Source organism: Parasteatoda tepidariorum, chromosome 4 (genome assembly GCF_982258835.1).
Source record: "Parasteatoda tepidariorum strain Cologne lab strain chromosome 4, Ptep-v5.0, whole genome shotgun sequence".
Lineage (NCBI taxonomy): Eukaryota > Metazoa > Arthropoda > Arachnida > Araneae > Theridiidae > Parasteatoda > Parasteatoda tepidariorum.
This window is the reverse complement of record NC_141758.1, coordinates 48,219,618-48,243,618: the sequence shown is the minus strand read 5'-3', so window position 1 is coordinate 48,243,618 and position 24,001 is coordinate 48,219,618. Positions and strand designations below refer to the sequence as shown.

General features: G+C 29.5%; 1 long non-coding RNA gene across 1 annotated transcript; it reads left to right on the top strand.

The window, feature by feature from the left end:
- Positions 1 to 340: 340 nt before the first annotated feature.
- Positions 341 to 24,001, top strand: LOC107443260 (uncharacterized). The gene is made up of 4 exons (XR_015433043.1): positions 341 to 424; positions 4,379 to 4,440; positions 7,102 to 7,148; positions 23,817 to 24,001. It is a non-coding gene; the product is annotated as an uncharacterized LOC107443260 (long non-coding RNA).

Here is a 24,001-nt window from a genome sequence, read left to right as displayed (position 1 = left end):
TTACAATGCAATTTTTTAAAAATAAATCTCACAAAACTAAAAAAAAACCAAACGTCTATGTTTAATTCTTTAGTTATTATTAGAGCCCGGATTTTGATGACCTAAAAAATCCCAATTAATGCCCTTAAAAAGTGCAAAAAATGCCCTTAAAGAGTGATTAAAGAGAGTTGTAAAGGTTTTGATGATGTACACTCACTATTATTCAAGTTAATGAGTAATCCAGATTCTGGATAAAAAGATTACTAAGTTTTTCAATCATTGGAAATGATTTGTAACTTTAGATATTTTTTTAATACAAAATGTTATTCATCTTCGTTAATTTATGATCGACATAGGAAAATACATCAGGAATTCATAAAATGGCTTCAAATTGATGCAGAGCAACGTAAAATGATGAAGGATCCATTTGACTATGAAAGCAAAGGTGAGATAAGTTTTACTTTTATTTTAAACTAGGGGGATTTTAAAAATGCTCGCAATATCGTTTCGCAATCACTTTTGTTTCTTTTTCATGAACCGATTTAAAAACCAAAATTATATATGTTTTAAAAAATTAAAAGATGTTTTATTCCTTTAATACAGTTTTGGTAATAAATTTAATTTTTGATTGACTTTGGGATAAAATTTAAAATTAACGATTTTGCACGATTGCCATTGTAATTTTAGCTTTAAACTTTTTTGAATTTCTTTTTTAATTTTTGGTTATTATTGAAACTTGTTAAAACTTTTGACATTTTAGATTAACTTTCTGCACTATTTAGTAATAGTGTAAATAGCTAAATCATATTATTTTTTGATAGATAATTCCACCTTTTTTAATAGTTAATTCGATAGGTTGACTATATATAGTCAACATAACAATATGTATTCACTATAAGTTGGTATACAGTCTTACGTAAAATATATCAAAAAACCAATATAATTTATTAAAAAACAAACATATCTTACAAAAATTATTATTAACCTCTTAAGGACGGTAAAAAATTTACATTTGTTATATAATGTTGCGTAACAATATAATATCATAGAATTATTTTAGTTTTAGCTTTTAATTTAAAATAGAATTGTTACTTTAAGACTATCACTATTGTTACTTTTCATTTTAATAAAAATATATTAAAAACTTCTGAAATGACAAAACAAGTTAAATATAAATAGTATTAACTGTTGCCCGCGGTTTCGACTTCAACTACTATGATTTCAATTTAAAGCTATTTTCAAGAGATGTACGCGATATTGTCAAAGTTCTAGAGAACTTATTAAATATTGAATTTTAGTATTGATTTAAAACATGTTCGGCAGACACTAAATCTCACAAACCAACATAAGTATGATTTTGGGATAACCTCTCGAGTTATAACTTGAGTATCGTATAATTAATTATCTGCTATTGATCGAAAAAAACAAGTTTTCGATCTAATAATTGGTATGACTGCATCATAGTTTAAAATCTCTACAGCCATTTTAAAAAGGATAAAAAATAAATCAAACTAATTTCATAACTAAGTTTTTATTTCAATAAAAATACAAAATTATTCTAAACAAATACTTAACGTATAACTAATCATTCAACACCATTTATACTATCATTTAAGACTAACTAGCAAAATGTTTCCAAATAAATGCTTAACTAACTATTTGACACTACTTAAATTATTAAGACAACCTAACAAAAGGAATCTAAACAAATACTAGGGGGACCGGAAAGTAATGTCGTTTCGGCGCATTAAATATTCGTTAGTTTTAAAAACCAATTAATTTTTTTCGATCCATTTCGATTCATTTTCGATCCGGTATTGAGAGGTTGTGGCTAACGAGAGTGAATACATTATTGATTAAAAATGAAATCTCGATGACAAATATCAAACGCACCGAAACGACATTACTTTCCGGTCCACCTAATACTTAACGTTGAACTAATTATTTAACACTATTTAAATTATTACTATAGACAACCTCACAAAATGAGTTGTAACAGGTGACTATAGTGTTGCCAATTTAGATACCCGCTCTTTTGGGGGTCTCGTAAGAGAAATAAATCTATAAATAAAAGTTAAAAATAGTTGAAAATAACTTCAACAAATGAATGTTACACATCTCCGTAATCAAATTAGAACAGAATGAAAAATAGTGCTAAATAAGATATGAATAAACAATTTACAAGTATATACCATTTTATTTTATTTTATAACCGTCGTTGAACAGCCGACCCAATTTTATGGGCTTACGACTACTAATGCTCAACTCCGTAACCTTGCAATTTCGAACCCTATCCAGAAGACAAGGGAACTCTTGGATCGAGTATTGGAAGAAATTTGCCTTCATGGAGTACTTTTTGATGGAGCTAACCCGCATTTGCGTTACACGGTGAGGAAGACCACGAGAACCTCCCAAGGTTAGCCTGACGGCAAGGGAACTCTAACCCATGATCAGTCTACCACTGAGGATATTTCACGTCAGCACTGTGATCGGTGCAAGTCGGATGCTTTTCTTTTTCTTTTCTTCTTTTTTTCTTACTTTTCTTTTTTTTTCTCAATTTTTTTTTTTTTTTTTTTTTTTTTTTTTTTTTTTTTTTTTACAGAAACGTGCAACAACCATTTCCACATTTCTACTTCCGACAAATTGGCCCTGTAGATTGAATCGCTACAGGCTTACATCTGTAGATCGAATCGTTACAGGCTTACATCAGTAGATTGAATCGTTACAGGCTTACATCAGTAGATTGAATCGTTACAGGCTTACATCAGTAGATTGAATCGTTACAGGCTTACATCTGTAGATTGAATCGTTACAGGCTTACATCAGTAGTACGAGGGTTAATCAAATAACCATTTCAAACTTTATTTTAAGTAATAATTGTTATTTTTTTGATAAAATTCTGACTTTTAAAAAATAAATAGGACGAATTCATCGGAAAATTTTTAAATTGAAAATATTATAATTAAGTGAAAACAGACATCCATGATATAAAGAATAAATTATGTATTGAAGGAATAGTTAAATTAATAAAAAAGTATTGGAACGTTAAAGATAATTGTTAATTATTAATTATAGATAGATAGGATATTGAAAAATTATTGGTAAGTTATACACATAAATTATTTTACTGTCAGTATTTTTCACGAAAACTTTTACAGTTACAACGACTGTTTCTCTAAGTGTAAAAGTTGCTCGCATTTTTTAAGGATTCGCTTTTTAAGGATCTGACATAAAGTTATATTTTTGGTGGTTTTTTGGCATAAACCTTAGGAGTTGTACGTATATCTTCTATATACGTTACTGTATGATAAGTAAAAAAATAAAATGTTTAAAATAGACTAAATTTACTATTTTTTTTAAATCAAAAACTTTTATTTCACAATGTAAAACAAAAATAATTGCGAAGCATTTAAGCAGAGTTTATGAGAGAATGTCTCTTCTCTTTAGCCCGGGCATTTAAAGGGGTTGGGGGCCAAGCGAGTTTTTCTAGTTTTATAAACTCTCATTTACGTGTAATTAAAATTTGCTCTCTAAAATGACCTTAAAATGATTTAATTACTTTAAAAATAAACTATGCTTAGTATTATTATTTAACAGTTTGATTAAAAAAAGGTAAGAAAAAGAAAGAAGGAAAAAAAAGTTTGTTTTAAATAAAATAAAAATCAGATTTTATTTTTATTTTTCGTTTAAACTATCGTGGTTCTTTTACATCGTTTGAAGCTTGTTCACTCATGTGTAAAGATTATATAAATTAATGTTTTTTATTTAATTCTAATAATAAAGTAACAATTAACACTTTTTTTTTCCAAATCGCAAGTTGCAGTTTTTAGTAAGGAAAAAAAAAAACACTTTACAATTGCTTTAAATTATATGCGGAAGCAACATTTACCTCACGCCTCCATCTCCTAACATTTTGTAGTATAAAATTTAATCTCTCTCATTTACAAAATAGAAGACAATTTGAAAAACAAATAAAACAATGATATATTTATAAAATAATGTCAATGTCAGTTAAAATAATGCCAGTTCAATGAAAATGTGATGAATTATTACAATTATTAAATCGATCGTAATATTGTGAATTCTATAACCTTAATGTGGACCACAAAAAATTGCAGTTTAAAAATTAACTGCAGTTTAATAATTAGAGAAATATTCACATTTAAGGTTACTCCAACCTTAAATATGAATATTTCTCTAATGCTTACTACATTGTTACTTTTTTTAGTATAAAATTCACAAAACAAAAATTGTTTTAAACTACAGATTCCTATTTTAATTTTTTTTAACTCCAAATTTCTTCAATCGAATATATAATGAATTTATTTTTGAATAAACCTAATGTCTAAAAACACATGATATTATCGGTATTTATAATTTCTTAAAACTTTGTTTGCAGATTTGCATTTGGATAATAGTCTCAGAGTGATACCTGATCAATACAAAAATGACGTCAATAAGGTAATTGTAAAATATATATTTTTTGACTGCACTAAACAAGTACACACTTAAAATATTCGTTCTTGTTGAACCATCAAGTTCAGTAAATTGAATGATGTTAATATGTAAGAACAAAAAACGTTAAAACGATTTAAAATATTCATTCTTGTTGAACCATCAAGTTCAGTAAATTGAATGATGTTAATATGTAAGAACAAAAAACGTTAAAACGATTTAAAATATTCATTCTTGTTGAACCATCAAGTTCAGTAAATTGAATAATGTTAATATGTAAGAACAAAAAACATTAAAACGATTTAAAATATTCATTCTTGTTGAACCATCAAGTTCAGTAAATTGAATGATGTTAATATGTAAGAACAAAAAACGTTAAAACGATTTAAAATATTCATTCGTGTTGAACCATCAAGTTCAGTAAATTGAATAATGTTAATATGTAAGAACAAAAAATGTTAAAACGATTTAAAATATTCATTCCTGATGAACCATCAAGTTCAGTAAATTGAATAATGTTGATATGTAAGAACAAAAAACGTTAAAACGATTTAAAATATTCGTTCTTGTTGAACCATTGAGTTTAGTAAATTGACTAATGTTAATATGTAAGAACTGAAAACGATGTAACGATTTAAAGTATTCGTTCATGTTGAATCATTGAGTTTAGTTAAAAGAGTTTTGGTTACATGTAAGAACGGAAAACGATAAAGCTAATTGCTGTGTTGTAAATTTGTTATATTTGCTTCTTTTTTAAAGGCAAATTGAAATTATTTAAAAAACACTAAGAAAATAACTTGTTATTAATTTAAATACCAAATTCATTACAGCTCCCGAAATCGTTTTTTTTTCCGGGGCATTTCCTTGTTGTAATATTTGGTTTTTTTTTTTCAAAAATATTTTCACAATAAAATTTTTTAAATTAACATTTTATGGCAGCATATAATACTTGTAATCTGCTTACATTATGAGTTTTTACTTAAATTATAAACTTCTCTTTTTACGATTAATTTTTCAAGAGTATGGCAAATGGGTCAAGATTCTCCACTAGATGATGGTTTGATCTATTACGAGTGAGGCTTTACTGATAGGTATTAAAATAGTTAAACCTACACAGAAATGTTTAAAGAAATAGTAGATATTATAGGCTATAATTGGATGTTATAGGCTATAATTGGGCCTAAAGAAATATCCATCCAGTTCAAATTAAGTTATGGTTTTGATTTTTTCCATACACAGATCGAAAAATGACTAACTTTAACACTTAATATAACCTATTTACTTTTTTTAAGAAAAGGACCACCTAGAATAACTTGTGATCTAATGATCGGACCTTTACTTTCTAGGTGTTAATTTTAATGGTACGAGGGGGTGGCTTCAGATATTCTACTCAATTAGTGCAAACGATATTTGAAGTTACAAAATCAGATACAGAAATGAATTAATGTACTCCCCCCACCCAGCCCTGGCAGATTCTGATAAATGACCCCAAAATGAGGAGGGTAACCGTAATCTGGGAAATATGGTCCCAATAGTTTGAACAGGAAAGCGGCCCAAAGCCTGGGGCTTTTAATGCTAATTTTATTTTTTTCTGTATTTCGTCATAGCTCAAGAACTTTTTAAGCGAATTGAAAATTTTTTGTACAAAATTATAAAATTCGTTTATATTAAGAAAATTCCATGCCAAGAGCGATTTTTGTTAATATTTATTACTTGTTATTATTTATTATTACTTTATTTAATAATAGTCGAAAAAAATTTGAATTAAAAGATAAGCAATTTTTACATTATTTCAAAGAATGCAATTTTCATGGCAAAGTACAAAATTTAAACAAAATCGGTCGAATAGTTCCTTAGAAACTGAATTGTAAAAAGGATGTGCTTTTAAAATCCGATTTCTCAGGAACTATTTAATTAATTATTAATTTTTTCGACTATTATGAAATAAAGTAATTAAAAATAATAAATGTTTCTAAAGCGTTATTTTTCGAATTGAATTATTTGTGGATAAGCGAATTTTATAATTTTGTACAAAAATTTTCGGCTTTAAATGTTCTCGAAATATGGCATTATGCGCAAAAAATAAAATTAACATTAAAGGGCTCAAACTTTTGACCGCTCTCCTGGTTTAACTGTTGGGACCATATTTCCCAGATTGTGGCAGCTCTCGTAATTTGGTGCCCAAAAATTTTAATCCGTCGGAAAAAAAAGGCATGTTTTACTCAGAGAAAGTACGTTTTTGTCTTTGATTTCATAACTTAAAATATTGTCGGTTAAATATTAAGTAATATGAAATATTTATTAATATACTTAAAATATTGCCCGTTGTAATTTTTGTACATCAACCACTCTAGTAGAGAAATGTGTTATTATAACTTCTGCAGCATTTTGTGTTTTTATTTTAACTAAAAACTATTTTTCAAAAATAAATAAGCTAAAATATCAACCAACTTTTTTGAAAGCTGTTCGTTTAAATTTAATATCCATCCATCCATATATTACATTAATTATTTATTATCGAATGAATTTAAGGAGCTTATATAAAATAACAGAAAAAGTAGTTATTAATATTTTCCTAAATTTTAATTAAATAAATAGATTTTTTATGCCATTGTATTCCAACTCTCAATTCCAAATTCCAACTAAATATATGTATTTGTTTTATAGAACACAAAATGTTACTTCACAAATTATTGTGGTGCAATAAGCCAAACGTAAGTACCTTTTCAAGTTTGACTTATAAGTTAGGAGCTGTAAGTAAATAAACATATGAATTTTCATTGATGACGTCTGATGTAATTTTGAATAAATGTAGCTTATTTTTAAGTAGAAAATTGTAGTTTTAAATTTTATTTCAAATATAATATTTTTTTTTTCAGAAATAAATTTTAAGAAATAAGAAAAAAGCGGATTCATTTAAACTATAAATTTTTTATTCTTAAATTGTTCAATAAACAACAGTTTAAGTATATATTACTGGTTGTTACATCTAACATAGCAAAAGTTATAGTAAAAATGAAACTGAAATATACGTAATTCCGTTACGTTTTAAAACGTTTAAAAATCAACGTTTTTATTCACGTGGTTTTTAAAAAAAAGACAATATTTTCTTTTCTTTTTTAAAACTAAGTCGGGGGCTACATCTTGTACTTGCTTAAGTGCTATAAGCTACTTTTTCTAGCAACTTTCATCAAAAAGTTTCATTTATATTTCTGGAATGTCGAAGAGGTTTCTAAAAACGTTCTATTGAATGCCATATTTTCAATGTTTCTTCGTAGGCTTTTATCAGAAGGCACGCATTATTAATGCTATGTTTTTGATAGATAAAGATGTTACTGAAATATGGAAAAAAAAATTTGTGCTTCATGGGTATTTTCTTTGCTAGTGAATATTTTGATTAATATATTCCCCGTAGTCAAAATTTCTAAATTCTTAAAGTTTCGTAAGAGAAATTTAAATATTTTTTTTTTCAAATTTATTTTTACGACCGATAATGAAAGTCAGTCCTTGAAATTATTTAAATGTTTTACCCACCCAAAATTTATGACGTCAATTGTCTGCGTATTATATGAAAGCTTTAAAAAAATATATATTCCAAGCATTACTTTCCAAGCTTAATTAATTTGTTTGACGTAAAAATCCTGTAAATCCTATTTTATCTCGCAGTTATGCTTCAAATCATTCCAATATTTTAATAGCATGCAGTCATAAAAATAGAAAATTAAACACCCTTGGAAATTTTTGTTATTTTGGTTACGAAACTCTCACTTTCAGGTCCATGGGAGTAGCGTGAGGCGGACACCCTTCCTTTTTTCTGAAAGCTGTTCGTTTAAATTTTATATATATATATATGCACAGTGGTGGCCAAAAGTGTGGACATTTTTTGAAAGTTTCATGTTTTTCAACTTTGTGTGCTTGTAGAATATATTAATTTTCACTTAAATACAAACGTTTATATATCAAATTGAAGGTAATTTAATGTAAAATTTAATAATAAATACAGTATTACAATATCTGAATTTAAAAAAAAGTTATGCAACTAATAGTAAGATCTATCTTAGATTTTTATTTTTTTAAAGTGATACTTACACAACCAATACTTAGTAGGATAACCCTTATTTTTTAAGACAGCTTCACAGCGTCTTTTCATCGAGTGAACGAGTGTTTGGAGTTCATCTTTTGTAATCACATGGTGCCAAGAAACAATTATAGCTTCAATAAGTTGTCTTTTATTGGGTGGACGTTTTTTTCCTACAGGAATTTTCAAACGTCGCCACAAATTTTCAATTGGATTGAGTTCAGGGCTGTTTCCTGGCCATAGTAATATATCTATGCCCTTATTTTGAAACCATGCTTTGCATACTTTAGCTGTGTGGCATGGAGCTGAATCCTGCTGAAAAATAAATGGTGCGTTGTTGGGGAAGAGATCCCTGATGGAAGGTATCAATTTTGATTTCATGACAGTTTTGATGTATTTTTTGGCATTCAGGATGCCAAACCAGGCCGAAAAAAATGCACAAGTGCTACTGCCGATAGAAAAATTAAACGGCTATGCCTTCAAGATAGAAAAATTTAATCAGATGCCATTAGATGTGAAATGAATGCAGCGGGTATTGCAGTAAGTTCAAGAACAATAAGAAGAAGGCTATCAGGATTTGGACTACAAGCTAGAATTCCAAGGAAAAAACCATATTTAAATCAAAAGCAAAGCGAAAAACGAGTTAAGTGGGCAAAAGAACACATTAAATGGCCAGAAAATCAATGGAAGCAAGTAATCTGGAGCGATGAGAGTAAGATATCGCTCTTTGGTAGTGATGGTAGAAAATACGTGAGACGTAGAGTAGGTGAAGCACTTCATCCTGATTGCATTGAAGCAACTACAAAAAACCTAACAAATGTCATGATTTGGGCATGTATGTCTGCAGATGGTGTGGGCCGAATTCAAGAGATTGATGGAATCCTGAATGCCAAAAAATACATCATAACTGTCCTGAAACCAAAATTGATACCTTCCATCAGGTATCTCTTCCCCAACAACGCACCATTTATTTTTCAGCCGGATTCAGCTCCATGCCACACAGCAAAAGTATGTAAAGCATGGTTTCAAAATAAAGGCATAGATATATTACCATAGCCAGGAAACAGCCCTGATCTCAATTCAACTGAAAATTTGTGGCGACGTTTGAAAATTCTTGTACGAAAAAAACGTCCATCCAATAAAAGACAACTTATTGAAGCTATAATTGATTCTTGGCACCACGTGATTACGAAAGATGAACTCCAAACACTCGTTCACTCGATGAAAAGACGCTGTGAAGCTGTTTTAAAAAATAAGGGTTATCCTACTAAGTATTGATTGTGCAAGTATCACTTTAAAAAAATGCAAATCTAAGAGAGATCTTACTATTAGTTGCATAACTTTTTTTTGTAATACAGATATTGTAATACTGTATTTATTATTAAATTCTACACTAAATAACCTTCAATTTGATATATAAACGTTTGTATTTAAGTGAAAATTAATATATTCTACGAGCACACAAAGTTGAAAAACACGAAACTTTCAAAAAATGTCTACACTTTTGGCCACCACTGTAAATATATATATATATATGGGTCATTCTCACGAAAACTGTCATTTTTCAGTTCATAAAATCCCAAAAAAGTAAAGTGAATAAAAAGCTCTGAAACTTTCTATATTAATAGAAATATGTAATGGCATTATAAAGAAAGTATATATCCTATAAATTATACTTAATATTTAAATTAATTAATTTTTTAAATAATTAATTTATAATTATTAATTTATAATAATTAATAATTAATTAATTAATTTAATAAATAAATTAATTACTTTAATAAATCAATTTATTAATTTATTTTTCAAATTAATTAATAAGTAAATTAATTGTTTTCACTATTTAAAAAGTGAGGGACTGACACTAATAGTGAGGGAATGATATTTTATTTTAATACATGTTTTTATCTAAGTTACATCTACCTAAAGTTTGAAAATGATAACATACTAAGTATATCTAATATTTATTATAATTTAGTCTTATATATTTAATAGTTTTTACAGGTTTGGGAAATAAAATTGGCTGGCACGATTGAACAAAAAAAAATTTAATAATATACTCATCTTGAATCATTCCCTCACTTCAACGTCATTCCCTCACTTTATACACTAGTGAGGGAATGACGAATTCAATAAAATTTAAAAATAACAGTTAGGCTTTATTAATTTCTGAAGTCAATCACATACAATTATATTCATACAAGAAAGCAACATATAATTATCCACTTTCTCGATGAAGTTGTATTTTATTTTACTCTAAAAAACGACATGAGGGAATGACAAATGTAAAAAATTTTACCTGGTTTGATTCATTCAAATTTATTCCACAGCAAAGCTTCTTTAAGTTGAAGATGGAAACATACTGCAATTTTGTTCTATGATGCCAGTTGTTAACTTCTGAAGTTTTTATTAAAATATTTTTATTCTAAGATGATTGCAGGTGATAAGAACATTGTTGTGAGGGAATGACGCGAAACACTGGGGACAAAGTTTAAAATAGTGCTGTGTTAATATTTTTTATCAGAAATTAAATTTAAAATTTATTTTCTGAATTCTATATTTCAATATTCTCAAATAAAAAACACAAATTTGTAAAAAAGAAATTTTTATTTCAGAAACAATTTTTTTCTTTTTTTAAATCAGCAGTGGGGACAAGTGAGGGAATGACATATTGGTATATTTTTATTACCTAAAATTAATAAAAAATAAAAATTGATAATTTTATTTTTATTCTTTTGTTAGCTTGCATTCTGAAGGACACTTTCCCTGAAAATTTTTTTTTCGTAAGTTGTAAAACAAACATAAAATATACTGGGGACATAAAAATGACTGTTTTTGTGAGAATGACCCATATATAAGTTCAAAATGAAGAATAAAACAAAGAAAAATTATGGCCAAAATTCATTGCCAAAATTATTTACTAAATAATTTCTTTGTTAATTTATATAATTTTTCCATGTGCAAATCCATTTCGGGCAAATCCGTGGTTAGAATTATTTACCAAAAATTCCTTTACTAAATAATTTCCTTTGTTAATCTATAAAGTTTTTCCATGTGCAAATCCATTTCGGGCAAATCCGTGGATAAAATTGTTTGCTAAAAATTTCTTTATTAATTTATACAATTTTCCATGTGCAAATCCATTTCGGGCAAATCCGTGGCTAAAATTATGTACTAAAATTTTTTCTTTGTTAATCTTTCCATGTGCAAATCCATTTCGGGAAAATCCGTGGTTAGAATTATTTACTAAAAATTCCTTTGCTAAATAATTTCCCTTGTTAATCTATACAGTTTTTCCATGTGCAAATCCATTTCGGGCGAATCCGTGGATAAAATTGTTTGCTAAAAATTTCTTTATTAATTTATACAATTTTCCATGTGCAAATCCATTTCGGGCAAATCCGTGGTTAAAATTATCTGCTAAAATTTTTTCTTTGTTAATTTTTCCATGTGCAAATCCATTTCGGGCAAATCCGTGTTAAAATTATCTATTAAAATTCTTTCTTTGATAATTTAAATAATTTTTCTATGTGCTAATCCATATCGTGCAAATCCGCGGCTAAAATTATTTGCAAAGCAGGCAATTTATGTTTCTCTTTTCTATTTTATATTTTTTTCTTAAATAAACATCTATCTTCTAAAACTATTTATGATCAATTTTTAAAATTATCCAGTATAATATTACCTTGCGCACATCCATTTCGGGATCATCCTTGGTAACTAACAAATCAAAACTCAGAATAACAAATCACTTCAGCAGTGCAGTAAGAACGACACTTTAAAACCCTCTTGTTACACTCAATTTGCGCTTTTGCTTTCATTTTTTGTTTTCATATTTTGTAATCTGGCAATCTTTCTGCGAAAACATTTTTAAATCATTTTTGAAAAATATCAGTCCATGTAAGTTGTTATGATTTTGCTACTCGCTTTATAGTCCCCCCTTTTTAATGTTTTTTCTTTTTCTTTTATTTTATTATCTGTTTTTACATGTTATTTTTACTTTTTATGATCTATTTTTATGTAGTTATTTTATAAAAATTTTTTTTGAGTGCTCTTCACACTATTGTATTAATATATTTTGCTTTGGCTTTATTGATACAATATCAGAAAGCACTCTGTTTTGCGGATATAATCGTGTGGGCTGAAGAAAAGATTATATCTTTTTTTTTTCCGGCTTTTTTTCCGGTTTTTTAATTAAAATTTCATATATTTTTTTTTTTTTTTTTTTTTTTTTAATAATATGTTGTTTGTTATTTTTTTACTTATTATTTCCCACCCCCTTTTTTTCATATGTCTATAATTTTTCTTTGTTTTATTCTTCATTTTGAACTTATCTAATGAGTGCTGTTTACTTGCAGCTTAAGCGCAATAAATGATACTTATTGTTTTTCTTAACTTTATTAGTGTTTTCTTGTATTTATTTATTTATTATATATATATATATATATATATATATATATATATATATGTTAAATTCCAGTAACCACATTTTAAATCTATAGTTGAAAAATATTTAGCATTAGACAATTTATCAATTAAATCATCAATTCTAGGTACAGGTTCAGAGTCAGTTTTGGTTATCTGATTAAGCTTTCTAAAATCTACACACAATCTGGTTTTATTACCTTCATCTTTTTTGTAAACAAGAGTAACTGGGGAGGAGTATGGACTATAGGAGGGTTTAATTATGTTAACTTGTAATAAATTATCTATTTGATTTTTAATTTCTGCATTATCTTTAACAGATGCTCGATATGGACGCAATGATATGGGCAGTTCAGAAGTTAACTTTACTTTAACAGGTTGAAGTTTTAAGTTGCCAATATCAAAATTATTTTTGGAAAATACATGATCATAACTAGATAAAAGATAATTTAACTTTACCCTATCCTCTTCAGAAGTTACAGGTATTTTATCCTGAAATTCTGAGGGTGGGTTGAGCCTATGCTCATGAATATTTAAACTATTGACATTTCTTTCATCATAAAAATTATTAGTTTCTATATATCTATTATTAACACAATCATTTACATTACAATTCACATTTTTAAGATCAATTTTTTGTTTATTGTTGTAAAATATATTAGTATGATATTTATTTTTAGCACTATAATAATTATTAGACTGAGAAAATTTATCATATGTAACATCTTTAAATTTTTGAAAAACTCTAAAATTTTTAAAATCAATATGTAACTTAAATAATGATATTTCATTAAGACCAAGTATAGCAAAATTAAGAGGGGTGTCTATAAAGGCGCATGTTATTACTTTTGTAATGTTTCCTATTTTAACACTTACCTTTTGGAGGTTTCCCTTGATATTTCCTTGAAATTGCGAAATTAAAATCCTAGTAGAGTTCAAATGTTTTTTTGATTGTCCTATAAAATGTTTCGGAATTATAGTGATGTTGGATCCTGTGTCCAATATAGTTAGTAAATTCTTATTGTTCACTCGCGATGTCACACATAAATAGTCATTTGATGGACAGCTGTTGTTATTGCTGGGCTGCGGAGGCTGGGAATCATGCTGAGGTACTCCATAGCGATTAAGAGAATTCACAAACCTTGGCTGCCGCATTCTGTACTGATTTCGGGGAATCCACTGCCTTGGCTGCTCCATTCTGTACCGATGCTGGGGAATCCACTGCCTTGGTTGCTCATAGTATCTTGGATTATCATTCCAATTGTGTCGTTGGGGATTAGGTGTACTGAGGGCACTCTTTTCATTTTTTTCTAATTTTGAGCACAACTTAATAAGTTCTTCAACAGTAGATGGAGATGCTATACTCAGAAAATTACGAAATTTCTCTGGTACGTCAGCTTTGATGGATTCTAGCAATAGCTCCTCATCTATGTTTAGATCCTTCGACGCTTTCCACTTCTCTGTAGCATATTCAGAAAATGTCTTTTTTGGAGATGGCCTCATAGATAGAAAAAGTTCATGCTTATCTTCTCTAGAAAGAGAAAATTTTTCTTGTAGTTTTACCTCGAGTTCGGTCCATTTATCAATTTCTATGCATTCATTAATGTAGAAGGTAAATAAGTCTCGTTTCAGGTATTCAGATATGTTATTTATTTTCCAGTTTTCTTCCAAATGTAGAATTTCACATTTTCTATTGAAATACTTGATCCAGTTGGGGAAATTATTTTTATCCTCACACGGAGAAATATTAACGCGTGCTGGAGCATCCACCTGTTTTTCTTCTGAATCAGACATTATTCGCTTAATTTTTCTGTTTCTTAATTCCAAAGTCATCAAAATAAAGTTCTAATCGGTGATTAAAGCGAGAAGAAGACAAAACAAAAGAGAGAAATAACAGTCCTCGTTCTTCTTTACCACACCCACGCATTCGAATTTCTAATCCAAGGTTACGAATCATTTTAGAAGCGAAAGTCGATTATCAAAAGATGTATTCCATTATTAAATTAAATATCATTTTCAGTTTTCAATAATAATTTTTCGTGACAGGAAACTATCACTGCCGACTTAACTGTTACGCTTTGAAAGCCTAAACATTGTTAAGTTCGTAGTGTGGCCGGTGCTTCTTGATAAAGATACAGGAAAATGCAGGAATCATAATATAATTTTATTAAAGTAAGGGCCAGAGCCCCAGAATGACAACCTTACATGCTGGTGGATAGGTAGAGAATAGCACATTTGACCTTGGAAAGAGGGTTTTTATATATTTCTGGACAATATATTTAAATGTTAATAGGTCTCAGTAGCGTGGGACTGATCAATTTCCCAAGTTACTAAAGCCACATCATCACATTTTTTGAGATAATTAGATCAATATTATTACTTTCTTGTGGGAAAGGTTTTTAAACATTTGCGCGTTAGATAAATGCTCTATTTATGGATTATATTTAATACATAATTGTTTCAACATTACATATATATATATTTATATTTAATACATATATATATATATATATATATATATATATATATATATATATATATATATATATATATATATATATATATATATATATATATATATATATATATGTATATATATATATATAACGCACAAACAAATAACATGCATAAATAAGCAATAAACAATCTAAAAAAAAAAAACTAAACTCAGTGGCACGACAGCCCATAGAGGGCCAAGGCCTGCTGTACACATCTCAGTTTTCTTGACCTTGTGCTCTGGGGTGCAGGAGCGGATCCCCCAGTGTTTAGTTCCAAGAAGAGCTGATCTAGTTCCTACACAAGCAACATCTCCATTCGGAGCTCCAAAAAACCGCTAATAAAAGCGTTAAATATCTATTTGTTCTATCCAATTCTTAATAAAAACAGCATGTAACACCCCAAGGCATCCCTGGTGAGTCTTTTCCGGCCTCTGGGAGGCCCCTTTTTCCGTTTTCAAGTTTTAGATTTTCGATGTTCCATTGATTTAGGCTTAGAGTGTCAGATCGCCATTTTAACATGTCATCCACTGCAAGTGATAATCATTGCTATCTTTGGCTTAAATTTTCAATAACTTATCGACTCTTTTTCAAATTTAAAGCATTTCATTTCAATCCTCCATGCGATTCTCTTTTCAAATATATTAACTTTTTATTTTCCTGTGGTCTGGTACTCTAATTATCAGTATCTTTAAATTTTTTGACGCTCCTAGGTATAGGCTATCGCTATGTTAAATCATTATTTTGAAAACTCTGACTTTGGACACTCAAATTTTTATCTTAGCGTTTTTATTTCTATCTAAATTTTTTATATGTTGTTCCCCCAAATGTTTTCAATTGTCCGCCACCCTGTGTTTAATTTTTCACCCATCTTTTGACTTTATATTAAATTTCAAAGAGACATCACTTTCCCATGTTAATGGTGTTCTATTCCCCATAACAAAATGTAAACAATCTCTATGATCGCAAACACAGTTAAGTGCTTTAAATCACGCCATATCCATAATTCTTTAATCAATTAAATTTATAATCGACATTATTCATTTTAATAGCTTTTCCTATTCCATGCTGCTTTTGAGTTAATACCAGAGTCATTGTTTACAAACCTTTATTATATTGATTCTATCATACATTTGCTGTCTTAGTTCATTTTCATTTCTTTTTACATAGATTAGGGCCATTTTATTTATCTCTAAGTGTTTTTTTCTTCTTAATAATTATGTATCATTATATTATTGTCAATATCGTCTCCGAGTGCTTTATTTTGATTTTTCTTTGCATTTTTACAATGTTTTTTCTCAAATAACAAAGCTCAAGTTAGATTTACATTCTCATATACAGCTTAAGGCCATCCAGCAATATTTTGCATCAGCCTACCAGAAGATTTTGGATATTAACAACCAATGGAATACCCAGGTCAACTCATCAACAGTAGTACTTATTAATACTTTGGTTTGTTTACTCTCACCATTTTTAAGCACTTAGAAATTGTTTGTTAACATAGCAATGGCCTATCCTCTCTTTATTAGTACATTTATTGATATAACTTTTCCCGGCGTAGTACCAGTTGTTATCTACTGTTGCATCTAATCTATTTAGCACTAAATTTGATATATAGTTAACTGTCTTAAATTATCATATATGTTTCTAGTTAAATTTTCATTAGGCAACTTTTAGTACTTGTATGCCATCGCCAGTGTATCCATTAATGAATGATCATTCTGCTTCAACCAATCAAGTTTCCTCACTCTGCCTAGCTCCGCCTTCATTGTTTCCTGCATTCTATCAGGTTTTCAGTACATCTAATACGCATTTATCCTCCCACACCTCTTTTCTCTGGCGGTGACATACCTTATCAATGGAGCATCGGTTCTCAATTAACTTCTACTCTAGGTTTTCTCAGGGGCCAGGTTTTGACTCACCATCGCCACTCCTTTTAATTTGTATTTTTACATTAACTAGCGTTTTTAAAGCCCTCTATTTACCCTTTCTGCTTACATATTGACTACCTTCTTTCATGGCTAATTCACAAGTTACAGACAATTTTCAATATCCTGCAAGATCAACAAGATCCCAACGCAGAGTTACACAAAACTTTCAAAGAGTTGACTATAATATCTCATTCACAGAAACTCCTTCCAGATCAAAAAATTCTCATCGAAAAGATAATAAAACCATACAATGTCCTGATACTAATACGTCACCTTCAGTAATCGTTGATCTCACTTCTGTCTATGAACATACTTCTCCGGTAACCAACGACTGCATCATCAGTGATACTCCAACTTCTTCCAACAAAAATACCTCCATGTCACAGACTAAAACGGATATAGAACGCCTTCTACAAATAATAGAGAAAAACATCAACTACAGCAATCATAAGAAAATATTCCTTCCGCAAGAACCACGATCTGCTTGTATCAACGCAATTCAACAAATAAGGAAGATAACTTCGGAACAAGAAACTCATGACTTGATAAACTCTAGAAACTTCCAAACATCTTTGGACAAGAAAATTGACTACATACGAATAAAACTTGATGACTTTTCATTAAATGTTCACTCCTCAAACCCACTAAATCAAATTGAAGAGAATCTAAAGACCATCAACGCAAGACTCGAAAAATTAGAAAATGCCACCTCTATCAATGCTAATGTTCCACGAGTAATAATACCACCAAAACCAATAATAGTAAATTCACATGAAGACTGCTCCACAATTGATATTGTGGAAAGGCTGATTCAGGAAGAACCTAAACTGCCCTTGAAAAAAGTCTATAGAAGCAGCAAGATGCTAGAACTAAAGTTTCATAACAATCAACGTAAAGAAACGGTCCTCTCAACCTTACAGAAGACAGGCATCCAATATCACGACAAAGACGTAAAGTTGTTCTCTCTAATTCTTCTTAACACACTTGTCACATTCACAGAAACTGAGATTTTTGACTTGATAAAAATCAATGGTGATTTTGACCCTACCTATGATATCATCAAACTAACCAAAGAAATCCCACATAAAAGAGATAATTCTAAGAGACACATCATCATAAGAGTCAACAGAAAACTCTCCATCAAGCTTTTGAATCTTAATTATTTCTACGCTGGTCTACAACGTTGCACAATTAAAAAAAGACTGGTTTTATTAAGGTGCAGAAAGTGCCAGACAATAGGTCATCACCAAAACACATGTACTGAGTCATACTGTTATTGTGAGAAGTGCGGATACAAAGGTCATAGTATCGAAAATTGCACAGAAAAAGAAGAATTCTGCATAAACTGTCACTCATCCAACCAAGACTCCAATTTAAATCTGGACTGTAATCACAGAGCCTCCTCACCTTCCTGCCCAACTTACTTGCACGAACTAAAAGAGCTACGTCAATCCAATCAAGTCTATACACATCCCTACTAAAAAGACATATATATATTTGTTTATTAAGATTTCTCTATATCTATACTAAACTGCAATGTTTCTTGACAATGGAGAAATATGCTGAGGGCAAACGAAGAAAATAGTTCCCGGCGCGATGTCTGTATTTCGAGGTAAATTACGCATTTCACAATAGAAATATGATAAGTTATCTTAACCCACACATATATAGCGTTAATTTGCTATAATTTTCTTAAAATTTTATATATTTTCAAATTTACGAGCGGCGCATCGCGGAATGGTATCTTTATTTAGAATTGAAGGCGTTAGCCAATGAGAGCTCACGATCAACAGATCCCGCCAAAGCGCTTTTAGGGAGAGCTTTTGGCGTGTAATTTCAAGCGTGCTTTATTGCATATTATCTTCAATCTTTTGCTGTGCTGTAGTTTATTTTTTATCGTTTGAGAAACCAGCTTTTTTAAAAGCTAATATATCGTTATTATTCTACCTATTCGTTAATTTCGTTATTATTAAAATAATGGAATCTACTCCTAAGTTGAACTACGTCTTTCAAATCCACAAGAAAGGCAGCGCTTTGAAAAGCTCTGAAAAGACAATTGTTATGAATGTATTTCATAAATTGCGAGAAGGGAATCCCAGCGATTCTATGAATGATGTGCTGTGTAAAACTTCGGTCTTAACTGGCGTATCTACCAGCAGCATCTCACGGATGCAAAAAGAATATGGCGTTAATGGCTCATTTTCCACTCCTGGGAAAAAAAGACCTGCAAGAAAATGCAAAGGAACTAGACTACAAAAGTTTGATGACTTTACTTTGTGTGCCATTCGTCGGAAGGTGCACTTGTTTTTTAAAAGAAATGAAATTCCAACCGTGGCTAAAGTTATGAAAATAATCAATGAGGATTCTGACCTTCCGAACATGACTGTTGACACAACCAGGAGGCTAATGCTCGATTTAGGATTTGTATATAAGAAGCGATCCCGCAATTCAATGCTGATAGAAAGGGAAGATATACAAGTGTGGCGACGTCAATTTTTAAGACAAATTCGTCGGTACCGAAATGAAGGAAGGAACATAATTTACACCGATGAAACCTGGGTGAATTTTGGTCACACAAAAGAAGCAGTTTGGCAAGACACATTTATAAAGAGACCGAAAGATGCATTTATGTCAGGCCTCTCAACTGGACTAAAAGCGCCTTCCGGAAAAGGATCCAGGTTGATCATTACCCATGCTGGAGGTGAGAATGGTTTTGTCAAGGAAGCTGAAGATATCTTTAAAGGAAAAAAAAGGTAAAGGTGATTACCATGAAGAAATGAATGGTGATTACTATGAAAATTGGTTTCAAAATAAGTTACTCCCCAACCTTGCTGCCAATAGCATTATTGTGATGGACAATGCATCATACCACAGTGTTTTTGTGGAAAACATTCCTAACTCTTCGACAATGACTGACATCGAAAAACATTTCCTGGAGCTTTGACATGCTAAAAGCTGAACTTCTGCTCCTCGTGTCTAATGTCCGTAACAAATATGAGGGCTATCGGGTTGATAGACTAGCCGAGCTTCAAAGGCATACTGTTTTGAGACTGCCACCTTACCACTGTGAACTTAATCCAATTGAACATATTTGGAGTATTGTGAAAGGTAAAGTTGCAGCCGAAAATAAAACATTTAAAGAGAATGAAGTGAAACAGATCACGAAAGAAGCAATTCAAAACATTTCTACTGAAACATGGAAGAACTGTGTTAGCCATGTTATTAAAGAGGAAGAACTAATGTGGGAACTTAACGGAATGTGTGATTTTACCGTTGAAAGTTTGGTTATTAATGTTGATCCTGAATCAATTGAGACTGCTTCCGAAGGAGACACCAGTACTGATGAAGTTGTGTGTATGTCATCATAAATGATACATGAATTAATTTTTTTATTTTTAAGGAATAAATCTTGCAGTGTGTCATCCTTAATACCTACTAAGCTAAACAACTAACTACTAAGTTTAACAACTAAAAACACAATAAAAAGAGCTAGTAAATAACTTGTTTTTAATAGTATTAATCTGTAAAAAAAAACTATCGAAAAAAATAATTCCTTTAAGTATATTTTGTTTCAAGTGGACACATTTAAAAGTAAAAATAGGTACTATTTAGCTTTTTTTCTAAAGTGTAATAGAACAGTAACAATGTAAAGGGGAAATTTAAGAGACTGTGTATACAAAAATGAAATGGTCAAATAAGAATAGAATATTCTAATGTAAATATAAAGAAAGGTTGTGGTGTAAAAATACTGTTGAAAGGCTGAAGAAAATGATTGACTGTTGGGAGTTTAAATAAATATTTAAAAAAATGATTTTTTTAAAATAAATAATTGAAATTGTGATTTTATTTAAAAAATACTTGAAATTGAGATTTTTTTAAAAGTGATATAAATCAAAAAAAATTTTTTTTTTTTAAATCTATTTATTTAAATCATTGACACCCTGATATTTAGGTTGAGAAAAATATTGTTCAATTGAAAAAAAAATTACACAATAATATCAGATTTATTTATTCAAACATTTGAGTATTGTTTTGAAATAATTTGTTAAAAATTAAATTTTTAAATATATAAAATTATGTAAAAATTAAAATAACAAACTCATAAATCGAATATATTAAAATTCTATATTTTTTAATTTATAAAATTTCAGAATATAAAGTTTACATATATTTATTATACTAGATTACTTAATTATGATTACGTAAAATGAATCTTTAAATTTATTATAAGTGTTTCTGATAATTTGACCAATGATTTTCTAACAATCAAAGTGCCAAACAAAATGCTTAATCCGATTATTGCGCCAAATTGGAAGCTAGAAGAGTGTGACGTCATTTCGATCCTGCTCCTTACAACCCTACGGCTAAACTTATTTCTCCTTCTTCCTCCGCCAGCCGTGACGTCATTGTCAAGAAACTTTGCATTCTAGTATAGTAATACTTTCATCTCTATTAGTTTTTTTTTATCGCTATTTTTTTTTCTTTCTTTCTTATTAATTTATTTGATTCATTTCTTTTCAATAATTTCCCATTTCACATGTATATTTTTTTTGTTCGTCTTATTTCTTTTTAAATTCCACACTTTCAGTAAAAAAAAAAAAAAAAAAAAAAAAAAAAAAAATATATATATTAATTTTTTTTTTTAAATATCATGTTATATAGGCTGGAGTGGAGCTGGATTAGTGGCCAAGTCTTGGGCTATATGGTTAAGGGTTTTTCATAACCTAGGTACATGCCCAAAGCTTGGAGGAAAGAAAAAAAAAAGTGTTTAGTTCCCAAGCATGCTTGATACTCATTTATCGACCCACTGAAGGGATGGAAGGCTGAGTCAAACTTGCCCGGCCGGAGGATCGAATCCAGGACCTTTGCTGGTGGCACCCTTGTTTTTTGTCCCCTTGTGACTTTCACGCTACGTTTACGTTCTGTCAGCTGGAATACACTCTGTCATTATAAAAATAGAGTAAAAAGAAAATAATTAAAAATTATAAATGTCCATTTGTGAGGCAATTGAGTGAGGACTGACAAGATAATGCCTCGTGTTCTTTCCACTTTTGTTCATTTCTTATTTTTGATAAAAAAATTAATTTCTTCCTTTTAGTACGCTTATTATTATAGAATATAATTTTGTTTTGTTTTGTTGTACTTTAGGTTGGGTAACTTCAGTAAATTTTCAAACAAATTACTAATTAAAAATTATTAACTCTCCGTAGAAGCTCCTTTATTTTCTGAAAAATATTATTTGAAGAATGCAAAATACCTGCAAGTGACGTAGTGTGGGTATCTCGACCCCGATTGGTTGTTAAAACGTGGTATTTGTTTACAGTAGCAACTGCTTTTTCCGTTCTATTTCGAGTAAGCTAAGCCCATAAATTATCACTCTTAAGTGACCTATTCTATATTCTTTCACAAAGATTTCAATTTTTTCAGTATATATTTTTTACTTAACACAAAGACTGGCATGAAGCCGTGTAGAACATTAACAAACTAATTACGCATCGAAATTGCCACGTACATAAAACAATAATATATCACTGTAGCAATAAAATATGTAGACAAATAATAAATGAAAGTTAAATAAAAGATGTAAACGTAAACGAGAAAGAATTAGATTTTAACAAATTCTATAAGCTATACCGGGCTGTATGTCATTAATTTCACGTTATTTAGCACTCTAACTTATGTGGCGCAACTTCAACAAGCAATTTTGCTTAAAAGCGATCAGCTGGCGCGAAGTCATAATTCACATGTGTGGGTATCTGTGATCGTCTTCCTCTTGAAGTGCAAGTACCCAATTGAAAAATAATAACATTTTTGGAGCAAACGATTTTCCAAATGATAAATTTTATAAACCATTTTCTAACTATTAGAGATTCTATTGTATTTCGATGAGTAGAAACTTTTTGGTTAGATAAAATGTTTTATTTTTTTAGCCAAAGTAAAAAGTTTATTTTAAATTTCTCTTTTGCAAACTGTAAATGTATATTTATACTTAAACTAGCAGACTGAAAGAATAACTGCAAAAATTATTTCAAAAATGTATGCCACAAAATTTTTATTGGTAAGTTTAAGAAAAAATCGCAGCACTGTTATGACATGTCAGAATAACAAAACGAAATAATCTGAAACCATATACGGAAATAGGGAAAACCTTAAAATGCTATATTTAGCTTTAAAATTTCTTTTATTTTCATCTATTTCAATTGTTGTATTTAAAAAAAAAGGGTTAGGAAGACAGTTGTTTCTTTTGTAATGCACAATATAAATAAGGTTAAAATTTGAAAAATATCTTCCTGTAGTTATTGTTTTTAATGAAAATTGAGGCGTTTTTCACTTTCCATAAGGCGGGTGTATCTATGATATTTATGAATGTATTCCTAATTGATTATTTTACAAAAGACCATATTCTTGCATTCTTTTTGCTTTTGGAATAAACAATCCTTTTCTTTATTTCAGTGATTACGAAATAGCTTTGAAGTGCTTTCTTGCTACAGCTCGGCAGCCTTATCCTCAAACTCAATGAATCGCAATTTTAGAAGAACTTTTGAGGGAGTAAACTATTTCGAACTATTGATTAATGAACTAGTTTGTAAACACGTGTCATAAAGATAAACAAAATTATATTTAAGTACATGAATTAA